We start from the raw sequence: 13,271 nt of genomic DNA on the forward strand, positions 1-13,271 counted from the left end.
TTCATATGGGTGCTGGGGACCTGAACTCAGATCCCATTGCTTGCTCAGCAAGGACTCTACCCACTGAGAAGTCTCCCCAGCTCTAATATGTGGAATTTTGACAGGAAAGTAGAAAAAGTGGAAATTTTGTCTCTGAGTAAACTGTGAGAAATTACAGTTCCTCCTCCTTATCATACAATCTCCCAGTTTTGAGGCTGTGTTTTTCTCTCTCCGTGCTTTTTTCTGTGGAAACTGTATGTTAATTGCAGCAATCCTGGTGGACAGTTTTTAAAATGCATTGCCTCTTTTTTTTTTTTTTTTTTTTTTTTGAGTCCTATTTGGTACTCCAAGCCCCAGACCAGTCAAAACTCAAGCATACACAGGCCTTGATGGTGAACAGTTTTCCTACTTCAGCCTCAGGAGTGCTGAAATAAGAGGTGTGACTCACCAGGCCTGGCCTCCTCCCCAAGAACAGTTAGAAATTAGGGAGGGAACAGCTGTTTATTGTATTGACGTTTGTTAACTTGATTCTGAGTCAAAAGTGAGTGAGAATCTCTGGGAACATGGGTCCAGGCTGTCCTAAGTAACATGTTCTGTGAAGGCAGAGGTTACGTGAATGTTTGCTTGCCCTTGCTCTCTTGCTCTGTGGCGCCACAGATGGAATCAAGCGAGGCAAGATCGAGCGCTGTGACCTCAGTCGTCTTCTTACTTTCCATTTGGGACACAGTCTCCCTGAGTTGCTGAGGAAGCCCTTGTGATCCTAAGCAGCAGGGATTTAGGGTGCTGCCAGCACTAGGCCCAATATGAATTCTTACAGAAAAAAATCCTGAATGGGGACAAGTTTGACAATGGCTAGGCGAGCTGAAGTAAAGTGGACTGTCTTAGTTAGGGTTTCTCTTGAGGCACCATGACCACGGCAACTCTTACAAAGGAACACATTTAATTCAGGCTAACTTAGGGTTTTAGAGGTTTAGTCCATTATCCTCATGTTGGCATGTAGGCAGACATGGTGCTGGAGAAGGAACTGAGAGTTCTACATCTTGGTCCACAGGCAGCAGAAGCAACTGTGTGCCATACTGAGCATAGCTTGAGCATAGGAGACCTCAAAGCCCACAATGATACACTTCTCCAACAAGGCACATCTACTCCAACAAAGCCACCCACACCTCCTAATAGTGCTACTCTCTTTGGGGGCCATTTTCTTTCAAACCACCACACGGGGGAATCTATAGGGTTTCTATGCATTCTTGTCGTGGTCTTAGCTTTAGGGTTCAAAGAAGTTAGATGAACAACACATTCCCATAACACACACACATACCCTTCTAAACTCTCCTTCATAATCCCATAAAGATAGATTGTAATTTTATGCAGATCTAGTGTTTAAATTGACATGGTCTGAAAATGCTGCCCATAACTGTGCCATGTAGGAGGTTATGATTTAGTTCCTTTCCTACATAACTTTTTTGTTTCCTTAAAATTAATAGTTATCGAGTTCTTGTTTTCTGTTTAAAAGTATTTTTATACTTAATTCATTTAATTTTTATTTGTGTTTATATACCATGTATGTGCAGGAGCCCTTGGAGGCCAGAAGATGTGTGTTGGATCTTTTGGAGCTACAGGTGGTTGTGAACTACCAGGTAGGTGCTGGGAACTGAATCCCAGTCCTCTGGAAGAGCAGTCAGTGTTCTTTACCACTGAGCAATCTCTCCAATCCAGTTAGTGTTTTTGAGACAGAGTTATACTGTATTGCCCAGATTAGTGTCAAACTCGTGGATTCAAGAGTTCTTCATCCAGTCTTCCAAGTAGCTAAAAGTTCTGGCACAAGATGGTGATCTTCCTTAGATTATTGTTATTATTTTATATTATTATGAATTCTGGTGTATTAGGAACTGTCATCACATCCTTCAAGACTTTAGAATGCTTCTCTGACTGCCTCAGTTTACACTGTTCTCATTCTGGAGTTTACACTTGCCCACCATTCTAGGATGGCTTTTGCCCCTCCCAAGTAGATACCCCCAAGTGTTTTTGATACCCCCAAATCTTCATTCCCTCACCGTTATCTTTTTCTTTTTCTTTTTCTTTATCTTTTTCTTTTTCTTTTCTTTTTTCTTTTTCAATGGTGGGCATCAAACGCAAGGCCCTGTAGAGTTGAGACAAACATTCCAACACCGAGTCACACCCCACCCAGCCCCACCCTCACGTCTCTCCATGGCCTTTCCCTATGATGGAACATGCTGTCAGAATGAATACTATCAACTCTCCCTGTTAAATACAATGAAAGAGACCTGCCCCTTCCTTTTTCTTAGAATTTTGTTTGATTGCTTTTTAAAACAGGCTCTGGATGGCCTTGAATGCTCTCTACAACCCAGGCCCACCACCCAGTTCAGAGTTCTCCTGCTTTAGCTTCCCCAGTGCTGGAATCCGAAGCATTCGTCTTCATATTTGATCTTTCCTTAGTTTTTACTTTAAGGTATTTGTAGTTTCTCTGTTTCTGTTATGGTTTGACTGTACGTCCCACTGCCCCTGCAGAGGTCCATATTCTAAAAGCTGGCAGTGCTAAATCATACATTATGGTCACCACAGAAAAGAGCCACAACAAACTGAAAACTGTGAGCCAAAAGAAACCCTTCCTCCCTCAGTTGTTCCTGTCAGGCCTTCTGTCACAATGTGAGTAATTAATACAATCTTTTTGAAATGCTATTTAAACTTTTTAAAAAGGTAACTAAATCTCAATGCAGTTTTACAACTTAGAAATGTCTTCTTAAGAACTTGGCAAAGCTAGGTGTAGTGGCTCACACCTGTAGTCCCAGCACTCAGGAGACTGAGGCAGTAGGATTACCATGAGTTTCAAACCCACTCAGGCTTTACAGAGAATTCCAGTCCAGTCTGGGCTAGAGAAAAAACAAACAAACAAACAAACAAACAAACCAAACACCAATCCATACCAAACCAAGAAAAACCTGGGAGCCGTTTCTGAAGCATAAACCCCAGGGAGAGATGGCTTCTCGCCCCCCAGTGTCTGGGAGACAGAAGCCTGGCTTTGATGGACAGAGTTCCCTGTGTCTGTGGGAGACAGAATCCTGGCTTTGATGGATACTGAACCCTATGCCTGCGGGAGACAGAAGCCTAGCTTTGATGGACACTGTTTTCTAAGTAGCAGGATTGACTCCTGTCCTGAGCCTAGGTAAAGCTTGTCTTCCTTTTGGACAAAGCTAATCAGGAAGATGACAGCCCCATTTGCCAGATGAGTTTAGGTGATAAATGATGCTGTCAAGTTGAAGACTAATTACTAAAAACATATACAACATCCAGCACTTTTGGGATTAAAAATAAAAACCTCTCCTGTCTGTTCACTCCCTTAGCAGATTGTCTGTGGTGCACATCACATTCTGGTTGAATGCTTATTCAATAATACAGCTCTTTTCTACTATCTTTGTGGGGGAATTTTATTTTTTCTAAAACCATTTATTTTCTACCCACCTTTCCATTTTGCTAAAATATCTGCTGAAGAATACCTTAGGACCACTCAGTGATTGTTCTGACTCATTCAGCACCCTGAGAAGTGGGAACTGCAAAGCAGCCCTCCACAGCTGGCTGGGCATTTCTGTCTTCAGTAGGAAACTTCTGGACAGGCACAGAGAGTACCCACGTACCCTCAGACCAGTTTGCCACCTCAGGCTGAGCAGCAGTGAACTCAGGAACTGGCATGGTCCATTTGCCCCAGCATCCTTCCTTGGTCACAGCCTTTTCATCTGTGCTTGCTCTCCCTTCTCCATCTCTTCTTGGTCTCTATAGGAGTAGGCATGACCTCTCACAGGTCCTCATGGGTGATGGTACCACACATGCTCAGAACTTCCTTATCCAGCATCCACCACATCAGATGTCCAGGTGAGCTCCCTTTTTGTGGCATGGGATGGCAATGTCCACGTAGCACAAAGGGGGAATCTGTATTATACAGCTCATGGTAGGTAGGTTGACAGAAGATGCCTCTGTGAGGCCTTAGTAGTCAGCCCTGGAATCATTACCATCACAAGACATGGCTTTCTGAATGCTACTTGGATCTGGCTAATGAAAGTCCTGGATATGATGTAGCCAGCAACCAGAATGACTCCCATAGTAGCTGCAAATGTCAATACAACTCTGACGGGTGCTCTTGGAGGAGATGGTGCTGATGTTGGCAGGGTTCTCAATGGAGGTGATGGCTTCGGATTTGCCTGGGTCCTTTTCAGATATGTCTTGTAGATACCATGGCTTTTCCATTTGTAGAGATGCTGCTCCATCTAGAAATCAAGGCTGTTGCTGTGAAAGTAGACACTGCTGCAAGGAATTTGAGAACATCCTCCTTCATTTGCAGGACATCGAGGGCTCTGGACCTTGTGTGAGGTTCCCTTTAAGTTAGGATGAGAGTTAATAGCCATGCTGCCTGGACCCCTCTCGTGGAGCACAGGAAGGTTGAAAGATCTTCTAGGTTGGGAGAAGGCTGTAGTTTTAATTAAATTTCCCAAAACATCTACTAGTGGCTTTAAATTACATTTTGCATATCTTTTTTGGAGGAGGGGCGGCATAACCTAAGGCCTATAGCATGCTAGGCAAGCACTCCAGCACTAAGCCACATTCTTAGACCACTGTCCTCCTCCCCCATTATATAGAAAATATAACCCAGGCTGGCCTTGAACTCACAACAGTCCTGCTGACTTAGCCTCCCATGTATTAGGATTTAAGGTATATGTCACCACACCCTGGTGAATAGAACCTTGATGTAATAAAAGTGTTTGTTTGACACATAGTTGGGGCTGAGGCACAGAGGATAAAGACTATGAAGGGAGAGAACACTTTTTTGTATAGCAGCAACTTTTCTCTTCCATAATGATTGTGTTTTGTCTTTCAATGTACAAGGCTTTGCTGCCTGGGTACCTGTGAAACACCAGGGAAAGGGACCCAGAAAGGGCAGAGGAAGTGGATTAAATGCCACACATTTTCCTCTGACGTGTAAACTCTCATAAAAGTACTGGAAAAAGAAAGTTTTTGAGAACAGCCTCGTTCTCCACCCTCCACCTAGCCGTGACTCAGTCTGTAGTCAAGACACACCAACCTGCCAGGGAGACACGCGCCAGGCCTCACCCCAGGAGCTGTCTGTGGCCTGAGTGGAGGGGAATCTTAGGGCTCCTGGCTTCCATTTCCATGAGGCAACCTCCAGTGGTGACAAAATGTCCAGAAATAGCAGCAACCCTCTTGAGCCTTGTAACCTGCATTCTGGCAGCCTTCCACCCCACCCTCCTCTGTTGTTTCAGCCGTGAATCTGGAGGACAAGAAGGATTTGTCTCTTCATCTGAGGGTTTCCCTGGATTCTCTTTCTTTTTCTCCTAGGCCCTTTGACAAGAATCTCTCACTTCCAGGATTTCTTCCTGATCCTAAGCATTCTGGGAGGGAAGCCATCTGCCATTAAAGAAACAAGAGAGGACTCGTTTACATTCCTGAGATGCATTTCTACTAGTGCCGACACGAAAGTCTTGGAATTGTTTGTACATTTGTCAGGGGAATCCTACAGGGCCCAGATGTATTGTAAATGACCCAAGGGTGAGAGGGGGATGGGAAAAGAAGAGGGGAAGCAGGGAGACAGCATGGCCTGGGAACATAGGAATAATATTTGAATAGTGTTACAGATGTTAGATCCCCAGATGAAAAATGGAAGTGTTTGCCGAACGTGAATTGCAGCCCAAGACATGTGCCACCAAAACATCAAGTTTCTTTGCTTTGGACTGAGAAGTTAGAGGGGAACCACTCCGAACTTATACCTCAGGAAGCAGGTTGGTTGTATAGCAGTGATTGGGTATAAGGGTATACAAGGTCAATGCTAAGAGAATGCAAAGTCACGGGGCCCCTGTAGTAACTGAATCAAGAGAATTATACAAGTTCCATGGAGGAGCCACATCTGCAAATAACCAGACCAAAGGCAGTATACATTACAGGGCATGCAGTGTCACTACAAGGAAATGACAAAGGCTGGGCTACTTCACAAAGAAAAATGGACTGTTTTGGTTCACAGTGCTGAAGGTCAAGGGCATGCGCTGGCTTCCTCTCATTCCTGAGGAAGATGTCTTGGTGGTAGGGATGTATGCAAAAGGAGAGATCACACAGTAAGACAAGAAGCCAGAAAAAGCACATTGGGGGTTAGCCTCCCTCTTGTTCCTGTGAGAACTCTGAGACTCACAGATCTGGGAGAAAGACCTTAAACCCTTCTGAGGACAGAGCTCCTAATGACCTAGTTATCAGGCCCCTCTTCTTAAAGGTCCATACCACTAAGATTGCCACCTTACGTAGTAAGTTCCCAAAGCATGAGCCAATGCATGTGGGCTGGGAGACAAAACACATCTGAACTATGGAAAGTTGAAAAATAGAGTGTCTTATGGCTTTGCTCCTCAAAAGGACTTGCAGCATCAGCACCTGTAGGAACTGGTAAGAAATGCACAAGTCACACAGAATCAGCATTTTCACATAACCCTCAGGTGTGTGAGTTCAAGTTTGAGAAACTGTCCAGTGTTCCAGGTGAAGGGCTCTTGAGAGTGAGTGTCTGATGCTTACACACACTTCTGGACATTCTACCCATGGCTTGAGCATTTGCTACAACACAGTAACTGACTGTGGAGGCCCAAGGATGTTAGGGATGCTTCCTTCCCCAAATCAAAAGTTTGTATTTCTATGGAGTAGCCTTTCTTGGTCCTATATATTTTCCTCTTGTATAAATAGTTGTCAGCAGATTAGTTACTACAAGTGAATACATAAAATTGTGATATTGTGAAATTTCCTAGCAAAAAGTACACCCATTTGCATTTCTGCTAACAGCGTTGAGAACACATGTTTTCACGCCTTTGTCATTACTTTTTAGTTTTAAGAACTTTGGCATTTGAATGCATACAAAAATTATATTTAGTAATTCAAATTTACATGATTGAAAGGTTGTTCTGGGCATGGTGGCTTATATCTTTAATTATAGCACTTAGAAGACTTCAGCCTAATGAAGATTGGTGTGAATTTGAGGCCAACATGAATTTGTAGTAATTTTCTACTATAAAAAAAAATGACCCTGTTTCAAAAAAAATTACAAAAACGAAAGTTGGATTTTTCATGTTTACAGCCATTTATTATTTTTCCTATAATATAATTTTCCTATAATTTAGTCACACACTTTACTTTCTCAACAAGATGGTTGGGTTTTTATTGCTGATATAAATACCATGAGCAAAAGCAACTCGGGGAGGAAAGGATTTATTTCAGTATCTAGCAAATAGCAAGTCCATCATCCAGGGAAGTCAGGGTAGGAACCTGGAGGCAAAAATGTAAGTACAGGCCACGGAAGAATGCTGCTTACTGGCTTGCTACCCATGGTTTGCTCAGCTTGCTTTCTTATACCATCAAGCACCACTTGCCCAGGAGTGACCCTGCCCACAGTCAATCACTAATCAAGAAAACGCACCACAGGATTTCCCACAGACATTTTTTCAAGATTCCTCCCAGATTATCCTATCTTGTGTCAAGTTGACATAAAAACTAGCCAGCACAATTGAACTCTTGTCAATTTGACACATACGCAAATCACTTGCTAAGCCATAACCCTTTCTTTTTTCTTGTCCCCAAGATTCATGTTAATATTAATATGACAATATAAAAATGTCAACTTTTAAAAGTCCCACAGTCTTTAAAAATCAAACACTTAAAAAATCCAGTCTTTTAAAAAATACCTAAAGTCTTGAAAGTATTCAAAATCTCTCTAAAACTCCAAAGTCTCTCCAAAACTCTGAAATCTCTTTAAAATTTCAGTCTCTCAAATGTAGAAAAATAAGTTAAATACTGTTTTTTTGTTTGTTTGTTTTTCTTTCTTCGAGACAGGGTTTCTCTGTGGCTTTGGAGGCTGTCCTGGAACTAGCTCTTGTAGACCAGGCTGGTCTTGAACTCACAGATCTCTGCCTGCCTCTGCCTCCCAAGTACTGCGATTAAAGGCATGTGCCACCACCTCCCAGCTGAGTTACATACTTTCTTATTCTAAGAGGAAAGAACCAGAGTGTAGGCAAAAGCAAAGTCCACTGTAAGACCCCCAGAAAGCTCAGGCTTCCAGGATCTTAGCCCAGAACCTCGGTCACCCCAATCACCCAAGCGGAGGTGAAAGCTTGATGCAAACTGCACGAGGCTTTATTGTTGTTTAATGAGCTAACCCCATGTTAGCTCGGGTCTTTCATCCATCCACCATGGTGGATGGCTACAAGAGACAGTTCGAAGTGGCTGCATAGAGATCTTATAGGGCAGCTTAAGGGGAGTGTCTACGGGTACACACAGGCTCAGGATTGGTGTGCCTCCAGGCTTGGAGGGTTTGCCCTGTGTTGATTGGTCAACTGGTTGTTATGGCCCATAGGCCCTCCCAGGGTGCTTGCTATGTTCTTTGCATCATTGTTGTGCGCTTGTCCGTAAAGCACATCCAGAGCCATAAAGCATAGCACCACCAGCTAACTTCTGATTGGTTCCTTGCCACGAGGCAGGCATCTGACTTCCTAGTGACCAAGGGAAGCTCAGACAAGCATGTGTTCCACTGTTATGGCAGCTGAAAGGGGCAGGCATCTGACCTTAGTGACTAAGACAAGGTCAGGCAAATACGTGTTTGACTGTTATGGCTGCCGAAAGGGGCGCTGGACCCTTCACCACCAGTGTCAGATTTCTGGGCTCCAAGGGGTATGGCAGCATTTCTTTGGCTCTGCCTGCTGCAACACACACACACACACACAGCTTGTCTTCTAGGCTAAGGCAGGCTCTACTCCATGACTGCTTCTGTTCTTGGTGGTCATCCCATAGCACTGGCATCTTGTGTTTTTCAGGGCTGCTGAGGCTGTGCCTTCTCCAATGGCCTCTCTGGTCTCTCATAGTGTTGAGCCTCAACTACTCTCCACGACCCCTTCAAGCCTTCAAAACTGTAGTACTTGGAAAACTCTTACACATTACTAAGTTTCACTGTCAGAATAATGTGTAACTTCAGCCCCCTATGGACAACTGTGTGTGACACTGAGGACATCTTCCCAGATTTAAGGTCTTCAACGATGGTGGCCTCTTCCTTTTTTTTCCATTCATTTATTTAGCTCATATATAAATTCATGCACAATTATGATACAGAATACAGTATGTTCACAATGGCATGGCTGAATTAAACCAATTAACATGTTATATCACACATATTCATCATTTTTGTTTTGAGAACACTTAAAGTATACTATCTCACAACTTTTAAAATATAACATATTGTTATCAACCATATTTATCATGCTCTCAGTAGACATCTAGACTTCAGAGAGTCCATGCCTCTTGTCCAACTGCAGTTTTATATCCTTAAACCAATCGTTTCCCCATTGTTAAAAGACCCACATTGAAGCCTAATAGCCACAATTTGCTGGCCTCTTCTTAATCACTGCTAATTTCTAAGCTCCAGCTGACCAACATCACAGATTCTTAAAACTCAGGATAGTAGATGATTCCGTAGAGTCTTTAGGAGACTCCCAAACTTCCCTCTGAAACTTCCTAAGCGAGGCCTCCATTAGCTACATTGCACTCAGAGTCTCACAGAATAGCTGGCTGAGCTCTGGGAGCCCAGTGGCTTTTCCAGCTCCAAGTTCTAAAATGCTACCACAGTCCTCCCCCAAGCACATCGTCAGGTCTGTAACAGTAATACCTCACCACCTGGTACCAGTGTCTGTCTTAGTCTCTATCACTTTGATAAAATACCATGACCAAAAATAAGTTAGAGAGGAAAGGGTTTATTTCATGTTGCAGTTGGTAGTCCATCATCTGGGGAAATCAGAACAGGAAGTCAAGGCGGGACCCCTGGAGGCAGGGACTGATGTAAAGGCCATGGAAGAATGCTACCCTGGCTTGCTTAGCCTCTCTTACATCATTCAAGACCACCTGTTCATGGGTGGCACCATCCATGGGCTGGGCTCATTCATGTCAACCATAAATTAACAAAATGTACCACAGGAGTACAGGTTAATCTGGTAGGGCATTTTCTAGATTAAGATTTCTTCTTCCTAGATGGCCCTAGCTTGTGTCAAGTTGAGACAAAAAGTAGTCGGTACATTTTTATTTTTTAATAATAGGAAATCAATTTTTGTCTCTTTCCTGTATCATAGGTACTTAACTTTGATTTCATTTGAGACACAGACTCCCACACTTACTCAAACATACCCTCACAGTGTAGAAAACAGAAAGTGTGAGGTAGTGCCTTAGTCATTTTTGTGCTACAGAATACTTGAGAGTTTGCAATTTATAAATGATGGGGATTCATTTCTTACAGGTTTGGAGGTTAGAAGGCGAAAGCCAAGAGGTCTGCTCCTGGGGAAGAAAGAGCTTCCTTGCTGCATCATCCCAAAGTAAGAAAAGACCAAAGTCCACACACACATAAGTGGAGGACCAAGTAGACTCATCCTTCCCCTGAGAGCCTATCTTGCAGCAACTTACATCCTCCTGTGACTGTGGCAATGTTATCAAAACACTCACCGGAATGGTGCCCCGGTGTCCTGATACCTCTAAAAGGTTGACAGCTTGACACTGTCACACATGAGCCGTGAAGCACATTTGAGTCAGAGTAGACCATCACACTGATTTATCAGACCCCTTGCAGCTTCCGGTTTCCAGGTTCTCCCATTTGCTTAAAAGATTCACCGTGAAAGCAGTCTTTTAATTTACATTAAAAAATTAAATCTGTGTTTCAAGAGGGCCAAATGTTGATTAAAAGAAGAACTACTTGTTTTCCCCAAGTGGTTGACAGATCGTCTCCACAGATGGCCTCATCTGACACAGATTTTCCTCCACTGCTTTGAAATGTCATCTTTAAAATAATATATGGAATTTTCATATGCACTTGAGTTTATTATATATTTTAATTTTTTGTCTGTCTGCTAATTTTCATGTTGTCTTTTAAATAATTATTATTGTAGTTTCACCATTTGTTTTAATGTTTCTTAGTCTTAGCTTACCTACACTGTTTTTCTCTTTTTTCGAGAAATTTCTTTGGCTGTTTGCGGATATTCTTTTAGGAAATAAAAATAGCACTAACAGTCATGTCCATGTTCTGTGCCAGGTGCTGTCAGAAATACTTTCATGTGTTAATTAATTCAGTCTTTTATTACAAGAGCTTTTATTAATTCTGCTACGCATCTGAGGAAATTGGTAGTGATGGTTGTAAGGTTGGTGAAAAAGAAAGGCACAATGGGCTGGACAGATGGCTCAGCAGTAAGGAGGACCTGGGTTTGAGTCCCAGCACCCACATGGCAGCCACAGCCATCAGTAACGCCAGTTCCAAAGGATCCAATTCTTCTGGTCTCTGGGAGCACTGAGTGCACATATACTGCACAGATATGCATGCAGGCAAAATACCTATATACATAAAATACATTTAAAGAAAGTAAAATAAAATGAAGACAAGGGTGTCAGCAACCTGGAGACAGCAAGGCCTTATTGTGGAAGAGGTCTGCTAAGGGCCACCATAGTGCCCACCATCTGTTTCCAAGGGGACAGAGAGGAGAAGGGACTAGAAACCAGCCTCTTTTGTTCAGCCAGGAAAGTAAGATGAGTACTCAATTATAGAATGTCAGGTACTCATAAAAACTCATTACTGGGAGGGAAGATTCTAGAAAAACAAGTTACTGTAGTTGTGGGAGCCAGATTACTTAAGTGTGAGGAACTGTCGTATAAGCAAAATGGAGCTCTATACAGTGTGTGACCATGGCTCCCCAGGGCAAAGCAGCCACCTAAGTGTTGAGCAGAACTCAGACTGACTTTCTTGTTTTGTTTTCTCTTTTTGTTCTCCCTCAGCAGTACTGGAGACAGAGGCTATGACCTTATGCATGTGAAGTGAGGAGTGTGCCACTAAGCTACAGCTTTATCCTTCTCTTTCTATTTTGAGTAGGACTGCACCATGTGGGTGCTGGGACTTGAACCTGGTCCTCCCTCTGCAAGAATAGCATCTGCTCTAAGCCACCAAGCCACCTACCTACCTCTCTTGCTGCCATTCAAATCTTTATATCTCCTATAGTTTTTTGGTTTGCTTTACCTTATTATGAGAGATCTTACTTACCATTGTCCTCTAGGCTTCTAAATGGATCATGTATGCTTCTTATCATGAATATTCCTGCTCCAGCTGGTTCTTATTGCTATTATGAGTGGAATATTTTCTTTCATCATCATTATTTTTTAGCTATGGCTTCCATTTAATTAGAAAAAAGCTTTTATGCTAATTTCACAATCCGCCAACTCACTGAAGTCTCAAATTGTTTCTAAAGACATTTGTAGTCCGTCTTTCCAATTCCAGCAGCATGCTCACAGTAGCCACAAACTATGATGAAAAGGCCTCCTTTGTGTTGGGCTTGCCATTCTGTCCTCTTGGCTGCTAGGGAAGGCATTTACAACTGTGGCGGATCCGTGATAGTAATGGCTGTCCTTGCTTGGTCCTTCCTGTAAAGGCAGCCCCATTCAGCATGGCACTGTGGGTGATAGTGAGGCAATATCAATGTTTACCCTTTTGCTAAACATTAAGTAAACCCAGGAATGGATTTTGCCAAATATCATTTCCTTGTTTATCCCTTCAAACATATGAGTTACAATACATTTCCTAATACTGAACTACTTAGCCAAATAACACCATTTTAATGAAGATAGGCCTATTCTAATAGTTAACTCAGAGGTGTGTTTTGATACTCTCAAAAGTGGCTGGGTTGCAGAATGTTTTCCCCTCTTCCCATTAGCAGTTTCAGAACAGAGATTTTTGCCAAGAGACTCATTAGTATGAGGCAGTGAGTAGTTCACTCTGGCAGTGGACAGAGGCAGCCTTTGACAGCGTCCAGGGCTTCTTCAAGGGGCAGAGCTCCAGCACAGCAAAAGAATCAACAGGGTGGAATGTGGCCTAGAAGATGGGAGAAAGTATTCAAAAAGTATGTACCCGACAAGGGGCTAAGGTTAGGACACTTAAGTAATCCAGCTCAATGGAAGAAACAACGCAAATGAGCTATATTTAAAATGGACTAGAAACCTTCACCAATCACTTGTCTTTAGCACTGACCAAATCCTTGATAAAAACAATTAAAAGAAGGGAAGGTTCAGTGAGCTCCTGGTGTCAGACGAAACGAGGCAGCTCAGTGTTCTTCATGCTGGCTCAGGAATCAGAGCAAGGGGGATGCTGGTCCTCAGTTAGCTCTCCCCATTTTCCTCTCTTATTCTGCCTGGACCCTGTAGCCATTCTTCCTATGTCCTGCCAGCCT

Source organism: Cricetulus griseus, chromosome 6, assembly GCF_003668045.3.
Source record: "Cricetulus griseus strain 17A/GY chromosome 6, alternate assembly CriGri-PICRH-1.0, whole genome shotgun sequence".
Lineage (NCBI taxonomy): Eukaryota > Metazoa > Chordata > Mammalia > Rodentia > Cricetidae > Cricetulus > Cricetulus griseus.